Here is a 21947-nt window from a genome sequence, read left to right as displayed (position 1 = left end):
GCTGAAACTGTTCAGAATTTGACATTGATGTCAGCACAAGAGAAATTTTACTTCTAATGCATATGTGACAAAGGAATCTCTTTCTCCTTTGTGTACAAAATAAACTAAAGCAGAAATTTCTGCCAGTTCTTACTTTACAGATGTATTTCATACCATTTCTATCATACTGTACTTTACTGAAAGAATATACACATTTTCAGAGGGGACAAACTAAAAAGGACACAAGTCACTGAGATTTTTTTGGCATTATTGGGACTACTTAAAATATTTTTGTTACTGTTTCTGTAATACAGAGATTAATACATGAAAACATTATGCTACTGCTTGGTCTTAAAGCCAATAGATAATTTTTGATAGTGAGAAAGCCAAATTTAACAATGCTGGCTGATGAAAACGTTTAATTGATAATGAGTAATTGATCCCTTTGGACCCCAACACAAAACATTTAATTTATGCATTTCAAACTGGTGAAGAATAAAATTATTCATGGTAAATATAATCAAATATTGTTGATAGAAAGTTGAGTATTTGAGCAGAAGTTTAATGATACTGATGCTGAACCAAACTTGAAATCCTATGTTAGTTCCTTTTCCTCTATAGCCAATTATTCCTCCTGAAATAGACACCACTGTGTGCTTTGTGAGAATTTACTGTTCATGTATTTTATGGTATTGGTATAGCTAGGACTGATCAGAAGGAGACCCACCATAGAAACTCAATTTATAAAGTTGTTTGAAACAGGAGTAGTGATTTGTGTATATCCACGTATTTCTTGTGCTCTGTGTACCTTGAAACCGTCCCAGGCGCGCCCCTGGCTGCTTGCAAAGGTTAGCTTTGGTTCCCCTCCCCGTGAGTCCAGCCTGGCCATCCCTGAGTTCCTGCTACGCCAGGCCAGTCTCTCGCACACAGCACAGTCTCACACAGATGGGCCAGTTGGAAGCAATAAATCTCCACTCGGGAAAAAAGTATTGGAAGGAATTCAAATATTGGAGGCAGTAGATCTTCTTGCACTCAAGCTGTACTTGAGCTAATAACCACGGACAGAGCTTAGGAGGTTGGAGAGGGTGGCTGGGGAAAGGCACTCTGCCTCAGGAAAAAGTATGGATTAGTGAAGCATGGGCGCAAGAGTGTGAGAGCTGCTGCGCTGCATCCCCCAGCACTGCCTGCTGCAGATGGCACTGCATGAAACCACTCTTGATATCCAGCCACTAAAATCAATGCTCAAATTTAGCTCCACAGGGAAATCATGGGCGATGCTGGAATCTTATGAGAATTACTGAGTTGGGTGAAGTTTAGCAACTGTAGCCAGTTTTATGATGCCTCCATTTTTAGATATAGTAATCCCAAACCATAGAACTCAGGTTGTATAACAGAGATTAGGCAATACAGAAAATAAGGTAAGTACTCAGCTCAAGACTTGTCAGTGTTACAGCTGTTGGAGGTGGCAGATTGTAGGATCAGCTATTTGGCCTCTCCCATTTTTAAAGTAGCAAAATATGCTGTCACATTAGAAATGACAAATCAGCAGATTATAAGTGATCAAATAGTAAGCAAAATTAATCATATTTTTTATTAAAACAGTGTGTTTCCAGCACAGGCCTTTGTTTTTAAAAGGAACTGAATCAATGTCATTCTTTTGAATGAGTTTCAAAGAGCAAATGCTATTCTTTCTGCAATGAATAAATACATTTTGTTTGCAGGACCAGAATGAAATATCACATTCCTAGAATGTAATAGAGCTTGCGCAGGGAGAGACTTTTAACAACTTGAGTTATTTTAATATGTATGCAAATCCCTAAATCCACTGTGCTTTCTAGCCTTATGAAAGGAGATAGACTTTACAGATATTTCAACCAATTAGTGCAGATACAGGTCAAATATGTGAACCTGCAAGACAGATGTAGGAAAAATCAGGATTACATGTACTGTAAGGCTTATCCAAGTTAATGGCTTTGTCAGAGGGAGAGCAAGTAGAAGACTGGGTTAGACACAAAACAGATCAACTCTATTAATCTAATTTAAAGGTTTTCAGAGGAAATAGAGGAACACTGATGGATTTGTTAGTAGGATACCAAATCTAAATCCCTTCCAATCCACCCCTGTTATCTTAGGTTCAGTCTTTAAAAATTATTCAGATGACTTTGGGTAAGTTTGATCATTTTTGTCTTATCTTCAAAATATCTATATTTTTACAAAATTCCTAAAGTCTGCCTCCATAAATAGGCAAATTGATGGTGTTCCCTATGGGGAATATTCACTGATATATTGTTAAAAGGTCTATTTTTATGGAAGTATATAAATTGGCATTTCTTCAGGAGCTGAGAATTCATAGGCTTGATAAGGAAAGGAAAGAAAACAACTTTGCAAAGCTGTGTAGTGTGAAAAAGGAAAGTTTTCCCTCCTGTTATTCCACAAAGTTACCTTATACAAAATATTTTAGTATCCTCACCTGCTAGCCAGGAATAAGGGCAGTGCAGGTACATTCTAGAAATGAGATCCTTGGTGGCTTGGGTTTACTGAAGGGTGAAGTACTGTTACTGCTGTGGTTGGTTCCTTTCCAAATGTGTGTTTTTATGTAGAGGCAGTGAAGGCAATCAGCCTGTGTTCCTTACAGTTTTCAGTGGTGATTTACTGGGGTTTCCTTCAGGGTAATCTGTTTTTTTCTTTGTTTCAGGGGCTCATAGGTGACTATTTTCAGGCCAGTCTAAACAGAGCAACCAGCCTCCCTTTGACAAAGACTGAAGCAGAGATGTGTATGGGAATTCAAGCAGGACAGAGCAGGAGGCTGGGAGTCCCTACCTGGTGTTTAGGTCCAGACTCAGATGCCCAAAGCCAATAATGTCTGACCAAAGTGGGTATTTAGGTCTGCCCTGAAACACCCTCTCCAGCCAAGCCACTTAAGCTGGGTTTAACTTTGGCCAGCTTGTTCACATATTAAGGTCTCATTAAACTGTAAATTATATAAATAATGTTTCCTGGTTCCCTGTTTTAAGGAATAGTTTTCAAAGCAAAATTAATACCTCCATTTTCAAGGGATGAGGTCAACCGATATGGTACGAAAGACTGTGCTTTCAAGAGCACTTTAGTTCCATTAAGTGAGATACAGTAATAGACTGGGAAAAGCTTATGAATGATTTTCCAGTTGCATTCCTCTCACTGTCACATTTTCTCTGCCAAACCTGTGATTCTCCGAAGAGGTCTTTACTGACAAGAATCAAGTCCCACTGCAAATGACAACTGCATTTTCTCGATTTCATTAGTGTCTCCAGCCAGCCAGCAAAACTGGCCACTTTGTAGTTTGTCATAGTCTTGGAAACTAATTTAATACTGCCCTGTGAAATGACCCCTTACTAGAATGTACTGTATAGCTGGCATGGCACGTGGATTTTCCATCCCAGATATGGCAGAGATCATATAATCATAGAGGAAATAGTGAGAGTAATGTCATGTCAGTCATGGAGGAGGTTATTTTAACTCACGACAAAAATGCATTGTGTCTCCAATAGAGAGAAGCATTTTCACTCTCCTTGGGCATAAAAGAGTCATTGGTTTAAAAAGAAATCAATTATACACACCCACTGCTCATCAGTTGTCACCTCATCACAGGGTGAAAATTAGTTTTAGCAGTTCACTCAAACTGGGTGGAGGGCAGGCTGCAAGGATTTGGAAAAACTAGTGAAAGTAAAACAGATTAAGGCATTAAAAGGCAATACATAGGGCCACAATCTCACTTCAGCTTGGTAAAGGTGATGCTGTTTGAAGGAAGCATATTTGCAGGGGCTGTAAATGGCAAAGTGGGACAGGAAACATGCTTGATTCATCCCTACATTTCCACAGAAATCCTGAAGCTAGCTCGAAAGTTTTTAAAATTTCATTTTATTTTCCTGAGTACAGCGTTGAAATGCGACAGTCATCTAAAGTGCTATACAACTGTGTCACTGATACAAGGAGATAGCTGGAGGATTTATCTGGAATTCCATAGACTGACAAAAGATAATTAGGCAGTAGTGTGAATATTTTAAAAACTCTGTAAGATTTGACATGTATGTGAAAATGGGGGTAGGGGGCGAGATTTAGATTTGTTAGAGATCGATTATTTGAATATCTCATGATATTGACAGTGTCATCAATAATATATATTAATCAATATTACTATATAAAATAGAATAATATAAAGTATACTATTATTTAACTTTCTGGACAAGTTTTCAATAGAATCTTGAAAACCAACAAATTAAGCATCTATTTTTGTCTTGTTTTGTGTCTTTTTATTTTGTTATTAGGGGGCCACAGAGGAAATATTCCATATCTATTACCTGTTCCCCTGGTGGAAAGGGAAAGCCCCATGTCAGAGTCACTGCTCTCTGCACAACAGGTGACTGTATATGGCTAAGGCCCTGTAATGTTAATTCTGTATTGCTCCCAAACAAATCCTGGACTGAAGCCCTAGACTTTTCAGATGATGTGGAATCACTGGGTTTGTACTCTATAAAGGACAATTGATCAAGTTATTCCAGTGGAAGGGAGAACTGCTGCACTCCTCTTGTCACTGCTATTTCGTGGGTCCTTCAGCAGGTATTACCTTGTAAAGACGTGCATTTTATTAAATAAGCATTTCACACAGGATGTGTTGCACTTTCTAAAAGGTCGAGGTGGTGAAGACACAGTAAAATGCCAGCCATCTTTTCCCTGAAAGCTTTGCTGATACACACGTGTGTGTGAGCCTACACTTACCACCGAAGGAGAGAAAGATGGTAAGTGGAAGCACATCTCAAAATGTTCAAAATGTTAAGAAGCAGACGTGTAAACCTGTCCTAATGATATAATTTATACTAGAAAAGAGAATGAGGTAGGTAATAATAATAATTTCCTCTCCACTTGAAAAATGAGAAGATCTTAATGAAGGTGAAATAAATGCTAACTTGATGAGGCCAAGATTATAAGTATTTTGACAGATTAATAATAGAAACTTAAAGCCACTTTGGAATGTTTACCATTCACGTAGATAGCAGCAAGGCAATAATAGGAACTGCTTAGCAATCCTTTCCTATAAGCATGTAAAGGAGTATTGATTGCTGTCCAGGTATTATCTGCAATTTTGCATCAGCTTGTCTGATACTATGTTTGTACAACAAATTTTAACCCCAGGGCACTGTGGTACTGGGAACTGCTGATACTTAACAGGGCAAGGGAGGGGGGAAAAGGAAAGCACAATATATTTTCTGTGAGCTTTGGGAGGCAGAAAATTCTGACTGTAGACGACGGAGCAAAAATATAATTGCAGCTGAAAAAAAAAGAAAAAAAAGAAAAAGAAAAAAGAAAAAAGGCCTGAAACTGTTGAAGGTATTCTATTCAAATACAGTTGCAAGGCTGATGCATTCAATCGAGTTTGATTCTCACGGAGAGCCGGTACACCCACACTTCTAAATCACACGAGTGCTTTTGAATGCCCCCACTCCTGCGCGTCCTGATTTCTCCCTGATCCGCCCGAGGCTTCACAGGAACTTCTTTAACTTTCTGAGCAGAGGGCGAGTCAGGCCTCCCTCTGACGAGAGGTGAACTCCTTTTAGACGGGATTAGAGAGCTCTGCTGGCAGGAGCTGAGGAGCGAGCGGTCCCACCCACAGCTCCTTTGGTTTTGCGCTGTATCTGCCCCAGGGGCTGCGCCGGGGAGCAGCCACCGAGGGAACCGGCAACGAGCCCTGGCACAAACACAGCTGGCATCTCCGGCTCTTTTGTCTCGCTTACCACCCTTCCTTGGAACTTGGTAGAGCAGAGACTTTTATTGACGAGATAATGGAAACGTTCGCACTCACAGAAAGCAGGAATCCAAACTGCGTGACACCTGAAAACTGAGTAGAAATTCACCCTGATGATTCCGCAAAGAGGAAGGATTTCTACGTAGGAATAAAGCAGACTTTATTGGTTGTTGGACACAACCCTGGAGACTATCTGAGAAGTGATAGAAATATCCACCTGATGAATTTCTGGAGAGAGCTGCTTTATCACTGAGTTAGGTCTCTCTTGCCACTTCTAACTAGAAGCAGATGCTGGGGAAGACAACGCAGGGAAGGCATAAAGAGAGCTGGAGTCAGACTTTCCAAAGGTTCATAAAGGTTGAGATCATTTATATAAAAACAACATTTTGACACACCCGTGAAGTGCTCAAAACCTTTGTATTTGTCCAGGTCTGATCTGTTGTTACAACGAAAGAGCTGAGATGATGCAGAACACACACGCCAGCGATTTATGTGAGCAAGAGGATCATTGAAAGCAAAACATTTAGGGGTTATTTTCTTTTGTTTTGCTAAAACCTCAAATGGGCTCAGTAGAATACTTCGTTTTATGGGTGCATATCACAGATGCTTCATATGGCTATAGGTTAAAGAGGATCTTACAAAAAATATGGGGAAATGGGCATTTTCTTCTTTTTGCTAATTTTCCCGAGGAAATATCAACTCAGACATTAAGGCTTAGACATCCTTACCTACATGGGAAATCCCCTCTGACTTTGGTAGCTATAGCCTTTCAAGTCTCAAGACGCAAACACTATTATGTGTGCTGCTCTTTTAAAAACTTCTTAAAACCAAGTACACATATTTGAGCCTTTAAAAAAAGGTTATTCTTAGAGTATAAATATAATAGTGATTGCTAGACTACACTAAATTTTTTCATGGCATTTGCTATACCTTGTTCAGTTTAGTTAACCTTTCCTTTATTCAGAGAAAAGCTTTTGTTTGGACTTAGCATCGTTTAACTAGCCTTTACTAATAATTCTGTATTACAAATTTTCTCTTTTTTTTTTAATCCACAGAGAATGCAAAAGTAAATGTTATCAGAGTCAGAATGTGTGCTGAGTAGTCTATGATACTACAAAGCCCAGGAAATATGCAGTTTACTCCTTCCAGACTCTCTCTTCCTTTAGCTCTGGGTTGGGGAGAAGAATTTTATGCCTTCCCTAGTCCACATTAATTCTGCTGAGGACTGAAGCTTCTTATGGACACTCAGTAAGGCAGGGTGGTGTTCACCCTTCAGCTGCTCTTTGCTCCTTAAGACCACTGGCAATTTGGTAGGCTTTTCTTTTCTTTTCTTTTCTTTTCTTTTCTTTTCTTTTCTTTTCTTTTCTTTTCTTTTCTTTTCTTTTCTTTTCTTTCTTTTCTTTTCTTTTCTTTTCTTTTTCAAATCAGTTTTGGCAAGAGTAAGAATGTGGTGTGCACCAGGTATTTCTGTGACATCTTGATCACAGCCCCTTTCACACTTAGGTGTCCCTCAAGACTGCACAGAATCTCAGCAGTGTTCTGGAACTGTGAGGAGTTTCTCTGTAAAGCAGAACTAATGCTTTGAGTTCTACATCACATTTAGGAAAATTTAGGGGGAAACTTTAGGAAGTGAGGCTTCTCTCTCTTGCCTACACACTGCTGTCACCTGGAGTTCAGGAACATCTGCTTATCTCCTCAAGGCCCGACTCAGGAGGTGTAGCGTGCCTTAATCCATTAAAATTCTGAATAGAAAAAGCCCAGAAGTCAGCATCCTAAAATGCTAACTGAGGAATTACCATTCCATGGCATAACCAGCCAGCAAAGTGGTGGATGTGTATATGAGCCTCTTGCAGGCCTCCCAGAGTTTAACCCAGATCTTTCCATTGCTCAAGAGAGGGTCCTACCTGTAGTTTAGGTCAGGCTCAGGGATCTAGGGAATTGTGGGCTGCCTTTTGGTAGCAGAAAGGGTGTCTGTTTCTGTTAAACTAGAAGAACAATCTCTGCAAGGACCAGACTCTGGTCTTTCCATGGAGACGGAATTCAGACTGTGATAACATCTAGCCTTTGCCTCACCTCACTAACATGTGAAAATCATGGGCACAGGTTTATCCTGAGTGACCTGACTGAGGAGGGACTGTTTGTGGCACTGTGATTATACCATTATACCCGGGCTGGTGTCTCTGCAATGTTTTGATGCACCTGTTGAGGCTGCCACAGGCTGCTGCACTGGCTCTAATTAGCTTCAATGGGAAGCTAATTTGATGATAATTATCAAAATATTGTCTTCTCAACTCTAAGAGCAGGACGCACTCATGGCTGCCACATGAATTACAGATCTGATCATTCCCTACCTGAGGCCTCACTTTAACAGTGTACCAGGAAATGAAGTAAAGTAATTGATAGTGCATAAATGGCATATCCAGCTCTTTAGAAATGCTCAGGTCTGTCTTAGGACAGTCCATACAATTGCTTTTCCAAAGTTGTAACCTCTACTCCCTGTGAGTGCCTCAAGGTGAAGGTGGTATTTAAATTTTACTGTGAATATGCCTTTTTCCCTGAGGCTGAATGTGTATGCCAAAATGTGTGGGTGCAGAACCAGAACTGAAAACCAAACTCCAACAAGATGATTCTCAGATCCCAAACAATTTGCAGAGCCACAGATTGGCTACAGTCCCAAGTTACTCACAGGTCTCACAGGTGACCCTGCTGTGAGCCAGAGGCTGATGGAATGTCCTGAGAGGTCCTCTCCCACCTGAACTGTTCCTGTGAGTCTAAATAGGTTTGCCATGGGATCCCTGAGGAATGGTAAATATTTACTTGTCAGAAACAGTTTCAGATTTACTTTTCAGAGTAAAGTTGCACTTCAAAGAGGTGCTGTCCTTTCCTTCAGTATAATTTCCTTGTGTCAGCAGATCACTGGGTTACTGAACTAGTCATCTACTTTCAATTAGATTCCAACCTGCTCAGTGCTCTTCTCTGGAACACAACTCAGACACAAACTGAAATTAAAACAAAATATGGGAAAACACCATTCAGTGGTGGCACAGAAGGGCAATATACTGAGCCTCCCAATCCTCCCCCTCCTTCTCCAGAGCGCTGTTAAAAGATCAAGGCATAGAACCACAACAAAATAAACAAGCACTACAGATTTTGCAGTAGGTGGGACCATCTGGACCCAGATAATGTCACCCTAAACAATCTGCCATCCAGTTGCAACTGGGAAGGAGGTAGAAGTCTTTTGTGACTCAGAGCTAAAAAGCTGAGATGACAATGTGGCCTGACTCCCTGATCCCAGTACAGAAAATAATTCTTATTTATTATTTTATTATTCCAGATAACGCCAGTGGAGATGGCCAAGCACCTTCCCCTCTGCTCACATTGTCTGAATTGTGCCATTTACTTGAAAAATGCCAGCTGAACTAACAGTTGTGTGCTGGCTTTCTCTGCTTTGTGTCTGCAGACCAAGCAGATCACCGTCCAGCTGTTTGCTTGGCTTTCATGTAGACCACTGGAATGCTCAGCATACAGTGTTCTGTGCCTCATGGTTTGTTCTGGAGACAGGGCATGGATGCACCTGCTTGTGCCCTGTCAAAATCCCTCTCTGCTTCTGGAAGAAATAAACACATAACCTTGGACAAACCTGAGTGGTAAAAGCACAGTGAAGCAAAGCAGAACAGTTCTCAGCACCCAACCACGAGCAGGATCCAGTCCCGAACAGCTGGTAGTATCTTCTGAGTTCCCATTCTTAAGATACTCTTTTAAAGTGCTGCAGTCAGAAGGGCTCTTTGAAGGGCAGATAAAGTCACTGTTGAAACATTTAAGCAGGAAGCCACAGGAGTATGACCAGCAGTAAGGCCTGCTCACACCCTGGAGTTTTAAGAGCATTTTGAAAATGTTCTGAGCAACATTGGGAAATAACACTTAACTTTCTGTGCAAGAACTGTCTTGTTGGTGTCATTAAGTTTTACCGCACAAAAAATTATTACCAATTAGGGACTAAAGCTGCTTCAAACCCCCCAGAATCCTGACTGACTAGTGACAAGGCAGGCAATTCATTTGCAGCAACAATAGAAATACTGCAGGATTTATGTGGTACCTTGCTGCACTAGTCTTTCAATTGTGTGATTCATAGTCAGAATTAGAAATCATTAAAGAAAACAGAAAGACAGAGAACAATGCCAGATATTCATCTGCTGTCAACTGATGTCAATGCACTGTGCTTCCTGCTGTGAGGTAGTGCTGCAAGAAGATAGGAATGTTTGCAGCAGAGCCACAAAATCAATGTATTATGTGAACCTGGACTGTTTCAGGTTGCAGGTCATTTGTTTGTCAGATTCTGTGTGGGTGTTTTTGGGCACAAATTAGAGATTCCAAGGCTTACTGGGATAAAGTATTCTGAAAGGAATGGGGAAGCATGGATGCCTGTGCAAGATCTTCCTGGTTGCTGCTTAGATTATTCTGCTTTGATAAAATACTTAGGCCATAATGGGGAAAGCGATTCCAAAATATTATAATAAAAAGATAGTACTTTTACCCTGAGAGAAATGGTGATAATAGGTGAAGACAGGAGGTAAAAACAGCAGGTGTCAAATATATTGCAAACAAAAAAAGATAAAACAGTCAATAAAAGAATTGAAATAAGGGCTTCATTATATTCAAATTGCAAGGGTGAAAATTTCCTTTTCTCATACAGTCTCAAGAAAAAGTCCAGTCTAATAATTTTCCCAGCTAATCATCAAAACACATTTCACTGTTTCTACCTTCTCCTTTTACTTTTTCCAGCCCAATGGCTGTTGAAAATGCACACAATTACCTCCTTGGTTACCTGCTCTAAGACATTGGATCCAGGCAGTAAGTTTTGACTGCATTCACGGTTAGAAAGTTGCAGATGCCTCTGTGCCTTGGTTGCTGCACTCCATTTGTGCGCTGGCACGCAGAGGGTGCAAACTAGAAAAAGCCAAGTGACACTTTGAAATAAAGCAGAGAGATCACAGCACAGTTGTGTCCACGTCCTGTCTCCTCTATGCTGCCCACTTCCTCTTTGCATTCAGGGATCAATATTAACTTGGATTCTTATTTTATGATGATAAATATCTAATTGGGCAAGCTTCTGTTTTGACTGCCATTTGTTATGCCTACAGTGCTCCCTGCAATTATAAACATTATTATTTTTACATTAATGACACGCTAATTTATTTTCAACAAATAAAAGGTAAGGAGGAAAACACTGTTTCATCTTAGACTAGCTAGAAATTGCGCCATGTACTCCTGCAAGGATGTTCCCTCTGTTTCCTTGCACAAATCACAGGCACCAGAAGATGCAGTACCTCTATTTTCAGTTCTCCAGTTGTCACTGGGAAAGAAACCATCTCCAAATTCCTCTGGCTGGTGCACTAATTTCAAGGTTACAGAACCATACTGGAGATCTTTTCCCTTGTCTTTTTTCCTCCTGAGAATACTAATGGCTTCAGAAGGAGGAGGAGACACAGACTGTTCAAGATCCTGCAGCAATTCAGAGGGAGTGGTGTCTAGGGAAGCGGGAGAACAGGTTTATGTCCTTATCTGCAATCAAAGAGCTAGAATATTGTACACCTATTTCATAAATCGGTTATCAGGTTAGGACAGGGGCTGTAATTCTCGCATCTTCTTGCAGTGTTGTCTTCTTTATGAAGTTCCAAAGGGGACAGTCTCTAATCAAGGCTGCTTAGGGTTTAGTGGTTGAATGTTTGAGCCCAGGGTCAAAAATATATGTTGTTTGTACATCTATAAGTATAAAATTTCAGTTTTCCTGGTGCGATCTGTTGTGGGAATCAGTCTCAGTTGCCAGCAGAGCATCAACTGGACAGACTTAGGCCTGAACATTTTAGGAACTCCTAGGTGCCTAAGTATCTTGAAGGATCTATGTTTTAAGAAAAGCTCATTATTACCTTATTTGATTCTTTAAGCACCTAAATATGCCAGGAAAATGTTTTTGTGCTTAATCTGAACCTTTCTTCAGTTGTCTACAGCTCTTGCTGGTAAGGACTAGTCCACACCATAATGGTTATTCCTTCTTCCCATCACAGATATTCCCTTACATTAATTAACCTTATATTAAAGGATAACTACCAAGTGGACTTGCAGTTTAATCATTTATCGTTTGCTTTCTGCTCTTGTCACATAAACACTTACTTATTGCATTCCAATGCATTTCTCAGAAACACCAAAACATTTTTATTTGAAACTTGGAGGGCCACATTTTTTCCCTTTGAATTTTGAGCATCAGGAAGATTGAGCATCTAAATACCCGCCAAGTTTACCTGAGAGGAGCACAGCAAGCACTAATAAATAAGGAAACTGAATTATCTTACTGCACCATCTCTGAGATACTGAAACAGTCAAAATCAGGATCAAGGTCCAAGACCTGCACCACGGTCTGTGTAATACCTGAAAACTTGTGAACACTTGAGCCTGCACATCCAGGCTTGTCTATCTGCTTTCTTTCCACTGTTGCTCCTCAGACACACCTCACCTCTAAGTACAAATCTAGAATGTTGCATAATATTTGATATAAATAATTGATATAAATAATACTTTGATTTTTTCCAAAAACAAAATATAATTAAAAATGGAAATATACAGGCTGTTGTGCTGTTGTTTTGGTGAGGTGTTTCCTCATTTTTTCTTAAAGTCAGGTACAAGAAAGATAATATAACTGTTTCCAGCCCTTCAGGGGTTGGATTTAGTCCAAACTTATGAAAGATGCAGAGCATCATTTTAGCCAAAACACTGCCTAAATTTGTCCTTTTGCTAAAATGAGGCCACCTAGAAGATAAAAAGCTTTCTTCTTTTTTTCTGCCTTAAAAAACATAATTACACCCTAATTTAAAACTCTAATTGAGTGCACTTGTATTGGTGAGATGTTCCTTTTCCCTTTAGGGACAATATTCCTATTAGTCACACAAGCTGTCTAATCATTTCATGGTCTGTCCGTTTCCCCACCCTACACCTCCATTATAAATGAGAAAATTAAAGCTTTTTTTTTTTTTTTTTTTTTTTTTTTTAAGAGTATCTCAATTATATCCCCATAAATTCAGCAACTGAACATTTCAGTTGAAATAGTAAGCCACATCTTTAGCAGGCGTAAGTAATCATTACTCTGCTGATTTCGATGAACAAAAGATAACTTGCATCAGCTGAGACTATGACCCATGAAGACAAACACACTGAGGAAGTCTAAAATTACTTTTTCAAGTAATATGTGTCCTGGTTAGAAATGCACACCAGCTGTACTATTATCTTGAATTTATTGATGTTACAATTTTATTTTTTTTTTACATTAAATAACAATTGATGAAGTTGCACAAAATAACACTACACAAAATACTATGCATCTTTTTGATCAAGGAGAGAAAATTTTTCTTTAACTAGTAAGTCATAAAGACATTACCTTTCCTTTGGTTGTGTAAGTGATGCTATTTGAACTTGGATTTTGCCATCAGATCAACGTGAATGCTTGATAGCCACTCTTTGCCCAATAAGCCCATCTTTGTTATCTTTTAGCTCAGATATATAGAACTGGTGATAGTGGGATGCTATGAAAATATGTCTTTACGATCAGATCTTAGATTTTACCAAGTGCTTTGAGGTGGTCATTTTCACTTTGAGTCACAGGACCATTTTAATGCCGGGTTTTTAGGTGACTACAAGGTTTTTCCTCTACCAAATCATCTGTAATTCCAGTAAAGCTTGGGGAAAACAAGTTTGTGAACTTCTGGTTTTCTAAAGCCTAAGAATTACTTCTGCCTCCTACAGCCATTGCAGAGTCTTTGTAAAACAAAAGACGTTTTAGCATCTAAGAAATAGCTTTTATTATTTTCCATGCTATGCCTTCAGGCCTTGATCCATAAATATTGTCTTTGTTCTAGATTTAAAACTTTTAAGGAGAAACACACTTCATTGCATATAGTGTATGGAAAACTTGGAGTTTAACCGCTAATCTGTGACTTGCAGTGAATTTGGATGGAAGGAATTCAAGGCTCTGAAGTGTCACATTTCTCACGCTTGTCGGCATTGACTAAAAGAGTTCCAGGACTTCTCAGTAAAAATCATAATTTGCTCAAATAAAAGGAAAAGGGGTGAATCTTTAAAGTTTTTGATATCTGTGTCTTTATTTTCCAAAAAAATTATCGATACATACTTCAAAGAAAAATCTAGCAATGGAAGATTTGTTGAAATTCATTGCTGATAAACAGTCATTTCTCAGTATTTTCTGCACTGGATGAATTAAAAAAAAAAAAGTCCAGATCATTGTTACTTCTATTAATCCTGCTTTCACTGGTTTTTAGGTACAGAAACAAAAGATAAACAGAAATACACTTCAGTGCAGAGGACCATATTATGTTGGTAAACATGTCCGTAACTCAGGTAACATCAGACTTCATCCTCAGTTTCCACTAGCTGAGGATCTAGTTCAGGAAAAGGTACTTTTCCAGTGCCAGTAATTATTATCCCTCTTTCTGCTCTCTCAGATTTGGAAATATTTGGTCTTATCTTAAACAAACACATCTGGTGGTGAATCGGAAAAGATGGCTTATTTCAGACCCTGAACTTCCCTTCCTCACATACATAGACCCTGAGGATGTTTAATACAATTAAGGAAAAACTCCAAGGCTGCAAGAAAGGCTCCAAATGAATATTATTTTAGAACTCTAGCCCAAGGCTGTAGTATTTAATTGAATTCATTGAATTTCAGCTAAGTAGGCAACTACCTTTCTGACCTGAGGGAGGCCTGTATGTATTAATAACAGCACTGTTATTAAAAAAAGCACCAACAGAGCACTGGAGACACCACAGAAACTTTTCTATCTGTAGATGGGAAAAGCACCTCTGATCGATGCGCCTTCTGATCAGTCATTCTCAGCTCACTCTTGTGACCCCACTGACCCACAGAGTTCTGCTGCAATAAATGAATTGTCACAGTGTGTGATTGCTCTGTGCCAATCATCACCACACCCACAGGACAGGGGCTGCTTGTCATCTGACTGTGCTTAATTAACAATACAAATCCTAACTCTACATCCAGCTCTCACTGCCTGAGTTCATGAGGAATTATTTGCCTTTTAGTTATTATGATGCTGTGCTAGTGATTGTCTGGCTCTCACATTAGAAGAACTGGCTAAAGCACGTTGGATGTTGGTAGTATGCCCCAAGAACAAACTTAGCAGAATGGTTAGTAATTAAAAATGCTGAAGTGCCACCAATTAAATATCATTTGGGCATCCAATGGCTCCATAAAAGCAATTTAGAGGAAGAGTTTAATTTTCATGTGTGAACGTGCTCCTTTTGGAATTCCCTTGAAATCCACAGGAAGTACTTTTTAGATTAAGTTTGATAGAGGGTGAAATACCAGCTGAGCTTGTGTCAGAAGCAGAACTGGGTAGGGAATTTATAGGGAAAAGATGACACGTCCTAATACTCTGGAATATTGTATTTTTTTTCCCTGTAGTTATCCACAGAAAATAAAGTTAACTACTATAGTCAGTAAGAGCACAAAAGATGAAGTCTGGGTCTCCTTTCAAATATAACTTGAAACCTTGCAGGTGCTCTCTCCCTATCCGTCCCCCTGCTCCTTCCAAACAAACTACAGTGTAAATGTGGGGCCTTGAAAAACTGCTGTTAAAAACAAAACAAAACAAAAACCACCCCAAAAACTCCTCACCAAAATTCTGAATTGATAGTAAAAGAAAACAAGAGAGAATAGCGGGAAAGCAGACACTTGTCTGCTTATATCTCAGGCACATGAAACACTGGCTCATTCAGTGTTGGACTCTCAGCCACATAGCATCAACATCTGCCTCTGCAGGGTTTTTTGACAAACAAATCTCACAGCCAAAAGTGAAAGCCATTGCACCCATACCCACAGTGCAGCCATGCCAGAGACCAGTGCACATCAGTGGTCCTCAACTACAGTGTTTCTACTACCGAAAATTAGAATTCTTAATAATATCTATAGGTATCTTGCCAGGCACACTTAACATCAAGAAAGAGATGGTGCTTTCCAATATATCCTTGGATACAACAATGAATGCTTGGCTTGGATTCCACGTGTAGGAATGTGTAAGTGAGAACAATTTGGAAACACGAAAAGCAACTTCAGGAGGGGTTTTGACACAGCCTGTTCCTATGTTGCTCCTGAGACATTAGCAACCCTTTAAAATAACCACAAATAGATTTTCAGACTTGAGCTCCTGGCAAAGAGGTGGCAGTTCTGTCATTTTTTCCCACTGAACTGGAATTCTTAAGGCAAATAAAGTTCCTGTAAGCCTGGTGATGGCAGTGGCAGAGCCCTGGAGGGGCACTGCTCCTCCCTGTGCCAGCTTCAACAGACACATCACAAACCATGTGGAACTGGGGTGTGTCTTTCTGGCATCACCTCTCTTCCCACTCTAAGCTGCTCTCAGATGGATTCAATTCACCTGGTTTACATCTATTTTTCACTGTTGTGATGGTACAGAAACACACCATCCAATTTGGCACTGACATCCTTGCTCAGCACACAATATTTGTTAAAGCCTTAAAGTCTATCGAAGGGCTTAAGCTGTTGTAGATTTGCCTCAGAAAGCAGTTAAATATATACCGTACATTTATTCTGCAAAGCAGATAACAGTTTCATAGAGCAGAATACAACTTGTCATTTATTTAAAATGCACAAGATTTCACAGGCAGAGATCATACAACTGAGATCCTAAAGGTTTATGCTGTATGTGCCAAGCTGCATTCCTGCATATCTGAAACATGACACGGGTTTATGTTCTGTGTTTATAACATCAGAATACTGCAACAGTAAAGAAAAACAGGAAGACTGTGGCATTGCCTTCACCATGTAATCTCTGTGCTTAGAAATTGAACCAAAGAATAAGGGATTACTGTGTCAAGCCTGTCAAGCAGATACAAATCTCCACCCAGGGGTGTGACATCCAGCGGAAGCACGGGCAGTGTGACTGTGTCTGCTCAGATCAACTGTCCTCTGAGGGCCTTCAACTGATGGGCAGAAGGAATGGCTGTGGAAAAACTGGGAACGAGGGTGGCTTCTGCCACAATCCACTCCATACTGCTTTGCTTTATCCTGCAAAGGGCAGCTGCTGTTTTGAACAGCATCACTAATGCAAAGTAGAACAGACACACTGTGCTCTTTTTGGTGGTGGTCGTCATTGTTGTTATTATTATTAATAATTCGGTCAAACTTTTTAGCTAACTATCAGTGAGGTTAACATTTAATATTTTATAGCAACAGTGTGCAGTCTCTAATTTTGTTCCCTTGACTGTTTGTTCCTCACGATGTCCAGCTAAACCCTGCTGTGACTTTCCTGTCACTCTGTTGTCCAGGGACAGGAAATGTGTGCAAGTGACCCACACTGTAACACACAAGGCATTTTCCAGATGGATTTGAGCCAGAATGATTCACAGCTTTGTTTAAGATGCTTTGGAGATTCAAGGCACTTTCATAAACATATGGCTGTCATTCATCTCCTATCTAACAACAAATAAGTAAACCTATAACCACAACGGCAGGATTTGGATATCAATCCTGAAAGTATTTGTGAGTTTTTCTTTGCCTTATTTAGCCAGTTATCTCTGCATGAAGTTCCTTTACAAATATTGCTTATCTAAAAATTAAGGACCAGCAGACAGTCACAACTATTTGTGGTTTTTTTTAGCTTTAGAGCACTGTCTGATTTGTGTATAGCATTCTTCCCTGCATCTGCACAGAAATATTTGTGATTCATCAGTGTACAGCAATCTGCCTCCTTAGATAATTGAAATTACTAACTCAGTGTTTCTGATTCAGTTGATAAGCTGGTTTTGCTTTGTTTATTGATATTTTCATATCTTTTGAAACAAAGACAGGCTAATAAAGTTTTTTGGGTTTGGGTTTTTTTTTTTAGATAATTGGTAACTTGTGATATTTTTTTCTTAATTTGTTTGCAGGAGCAATATTTCCTGGGAAGATCCAATTCAGCAGCTGTTTGATTTCTTCCCTTGATCTCAGGCTAGTCTACAATGCTGCCAAAACAGCATGACTGGGATTACTAATTCAAAATTTCCCTTTTCCAGTATTGCCCAGCCAGGCAATCTAGGTTCTGTAGAGCAGCCATACTCCTGGGCTGCTTGACACACTAATGTATTTTCATTTAGTTCAAACTCATGCGAAACACTGAGCCCACATGCAAGGCCACCTAGTCAAAAACTCTATGAATTTAAATAAGGCTAGAGAATAATATTTCTGAGAAGCAGGGTTTAATAACTGTTCTTTCTATGAGCAAGTAATTTTTAAGCAAAGACACTTTCTGTTGTAAAAATACTTGTATATATTTTTAGGAGCTTTGAAATAAATGCTGAAGTTTGGACTAGTTGTTAAACCCTTTTCAGTTTAGAGAGATTTTGACAAAGGTGGCAGCGGTCAAAATTTGGTCCTGATTTCTCTCATCAAGAAAAATAATTTGCATGGTACAGCAAACCATTAATTTATCTCTTTTACCTCTCCTTCTAGTGATGCCAAGAAATTACAATCTTTATTTTACTTGTGTTAATGAAAATAAAAAGCAGCAGTGCAAAATCATCATCAGCTTTCAAACTGTTAGTGAGAAACAACAATCTCATTATTATCAATATTTCAAATAAAATGATCCATATTGCGGGTTAAGAAATAACAAAATAACTACCAAGCTATAAACCCAGGTGTAACAGTGCTCTTCTTAGAATGACTCCAAACAATCTTCTAATCTCCATTTATGTATCAACATCTCAGGTATAAAGTACACCATTTACTGGCTTTTTTTCTCCTGTAAGAGTAGATTTTCTTACACTATGCTAAAGGATTCCATGAAAAACTACAAGAGAGTAGTAAAACCACTATTAGGCATTGACAGCGCTGAGAAATCTGAATATCTTTACAGATTATCAATATGTAATGTGACTGAGGGTGGAAGCAGCACAGGATGGGAAAATTGCACCAAGCAGAGGAAGAAAGATAGTTTAGACATCAAACAAACCTATCAGATTTATCACATCTAAATTCCCTAGTGAGAAATAAGCCAATGTCTTCTGTAAAAAACAGGGCATAAAATTACTTGTTTTGGTTTTACTCTTGTGTTTTTTTACCAAATTATCTTTAGTCTATATCAAATTAAAACACAGAATGAGAAAATTGCATTGAAAAACTGTATCAATACATTCTCCTGATTTATAAGACAAGCTTTCCTTCTTTATATATATTTTGGCCATTTCTCAAAACTTTCTTGAGACCTAAATTGGTACCAGCCAAAATTAATAAAACCAAGCTTGAATGTCACCTTACTAGGGTTAAATATGATTAAAATTATTATAAAATAACTTCTTAGACAGTTATTAATATATCCTTTATATCGGAATTCTGCACATCTTGTTTCTTTTCATTTGAGTTTAGGAATTCAGGGGTCGATTTCTAGAGCTACCTGGATACCTAGCTGGGCACATAAATCTCACTAGATCACATTGAATCCAAACACTGCACGTGGTTGTTGTTTTCTGTTTGCTGTGCTTCCTTCTTGTCTGGACAGAACTGTTAAAAGATTTCTAGTGACTGTAATTCCTATTACTAGGCAGGCTGCTTGTTTAAGAGGATAAACTACCAACACTGAGCAGATCTTCTCATTTCATGAACATTCTGGAATCGTTCACTTTTGTATTTTTGTTTTATGGGAGATTCCACAGTGCCTTCATTCAGTGATGTCTCAATATTCCTGCAGTTTCCTCTTTTAACTCAAGCATCAGTTAGAAATGTCAAAATATAAAAAAATCTATAAAAACCAGCCCCAGACGTATTTAATGTGTTCTGTTTCTGTCCCTCTCTCCTTGCTCTGACAGCCTCACCAAAACCTGTTGAAGTAAACATGGGTGTTTCCTTTTAGCCACTCCCCAAGGAAAGTGCGCTCTGGATAATCACCAGGATTACATTTTGGATCACAATGTGATTATTTTCAACTGACAGAGTCCCTCCCAGTCAGTATTGCCATCAAGTTGCTACTCAGCTGAAACCTCTGCTTCATTTTTAACCAGGACACTGATGCAAACTGAGCAACTCCATTAAAGTTAATGTGCACATTTAAACCTGCTTAGAATTTATTTTTGGGACCACTGTGAGGAAGAACAGTATCATGACTGAAGTCCAAGGTATGGTCATGGAAATTAGTGTGAGTGCTTCACATCTTTATAAATAACTCAAGTTAGAATTGTGTTGCTTTATAACAAACACATTTACAAACACGTATGGAGTGATGGTGTTGATTTTTTTGGTTGTTTTACTTTTTAGTCATATCTAGTGTTCAAAAACACAAATATTATATACCTGAGAAATTTTAAAATGTAGCTGCATACAGATTTTACAGCAAACTCAGTATTGGTATTGTCTGTCTTAGGTCTGGGTTCTACTCAAGGCCCTTTGGAACTTACAGATCAAATCCTTACTTTAATCAGATGTGAGCATGCAGTAGACTAACCCTATATTATTAACTATGATGTTTAGAAATCAGAAATGAAACTCAAAGGTATGAAACCGGCGTATGAGACACAAATCATTTAAATTTATGTATATTTCTTTTAGATTAGTGTTTTATATGCCCTGGCTGTGAACTGCTGAAGCCACAGGCTGTCCTATCAGGACCAAAGGACTACTCCCACACAACAGAGAGCACAAATCAGCCCTGCTCTACTCGCACAGGATTTAACCTTTTGTACCATAAAATAAACTCTGGAAACAGTAAAACCTCAATTCCATGACTATCCTATTTACTTATGGAAGAGTTCAAAGAGTTACTCTGTCCTTCTGAAGTTCTTGAGGTTTCAGCTGGATATTTTCTTTAAGGAGCAAGAGAAATTGTTTACGGAACAGATACATTAGTATTCCGTACAACTGTTTTTTCAAGTTCTATTTGTTTTTCTGTTGCTGCTGTAGAGATATCACTCATCTACAAACTACTGTCAAAATATTTTTTCTCCAGATACAGCAGTGATGAGGAGAGTGAGTGGTTTGAAGAGGCAGAGGAGAGTTGCTGCATTGCTTGGCTACATCTGCATTTGTAAACTCCTGCATACTGTGAAACTCTTTAGGCAGCTGAAGGGCTCAGTGAACTGAGAGAGTTCTGGGTAGGAGTAAAGCAAAAAACAAATAGAACCAGGAAATTCACATCTAAATGGAGATGGTTTGATAGCATAATGAATGTAGCCATCTAATGGAGATTTTATAGCGAGGGAAAAGCTGTTTGTACGAATGAGACGATAATTCTGACAGAAAAAGAATGGGGGGAAATTCTTTGTGATGAAGTGCACATATCCTTTTTGGTCTTAGCTGCTCTAATGGATTCTGAACCAGATATTAATCTCCTTCAGGGTCATGTGTAATTCTCGTGTCAGTGTGTGTGTACACACGTGTGCTTGTGCATACATACACTTCTGAAAATAAATATACTGGGCTAGAAAGTTACAATTGCTTTCCTTTATTGGTTCAGGTTGGCAGATACTTAATGTTTAAAGGTCAAGCTGCTGGAAGATATAATGTTAACAACAGCAGCAGAAACTGCTGAGATAGCAGAAGTTGGGAAAATACTTCTCTAAATGCTACTATTTGTTACCCTGCCTAATACACAAGAAGAGCTCAGGGAGATGAGTGTCCCAGATTGTCTGAAGGCAGTTGGTGTGCAGGGATGGGTGTTTGTAGCTCTCCTCTGGATAGGAGGGGACAAAGGGACGCAGGGACCGGCAGCAGAACAAAGCTCACAAGCCTGATGGGGAGGACTGATCTAGCCTCATAAACTTGTTCCTGACACACATTTTTTTTCCAGCATCTCTTCACAGCTTTAGGATGCATTTTCTTTCCCCCAGCACAATGTCTGTTCCTTTTGGATTCACAGCAGGTGCTCTAAACCCAGCTTAGGAGTGCTTAAATTCACAGAATCACAGGATGGTTTGGGTTTGAGGGGACCTAGAGGATCATCTAGTTCCAAACCCTGGCCACAGACAGGGACACCATTCACGAGCCCAGGCTGCTCAGAGCCACATCCAGCCTGGCCTTGAACACTGCCAGGGATGGGGCAGCCACAACAATTTAAATAGGTCACCAAAACTGACATATTACTGCAAGACAGTTCTTCTCTTTTAGACAATTCTTTCC

At 39.2% G+C, this 21947-nt stretch overlaps 1 long non-coding RNA gene across 1 annotated transcript in view; it reads right to left on the bottom strand.

Moving 5' to 3' along the window:
* The window catches only part of LOC120757293 (uncharacterized), a 96363-nt gene that overhangs the window by 2495 nt on the left and 71921 nt on the right, over positions 1-21947 (bottom strand). The window lies entirely within an intron of this gene.

This window comes from Hirundo rustica, chromosome 10 (assembly GCF_015227805.2).
Source record: "Hirundo rustica isolate bHirRus1 chromosome 10, bHirRus1.pri.v3, whole genome shotgun sequence".
Classification (NCBI taxonomy): Eukaryota; Metazoa; Chordata; class Aves; order Passeriformes; family Hirundinidae; genus Hirundo; species Hirundo rustica.
Note: the sequence above shows the minus strand (reverse complement) of the source record. Positions and strands in the feature narration are given on the sequence as shown.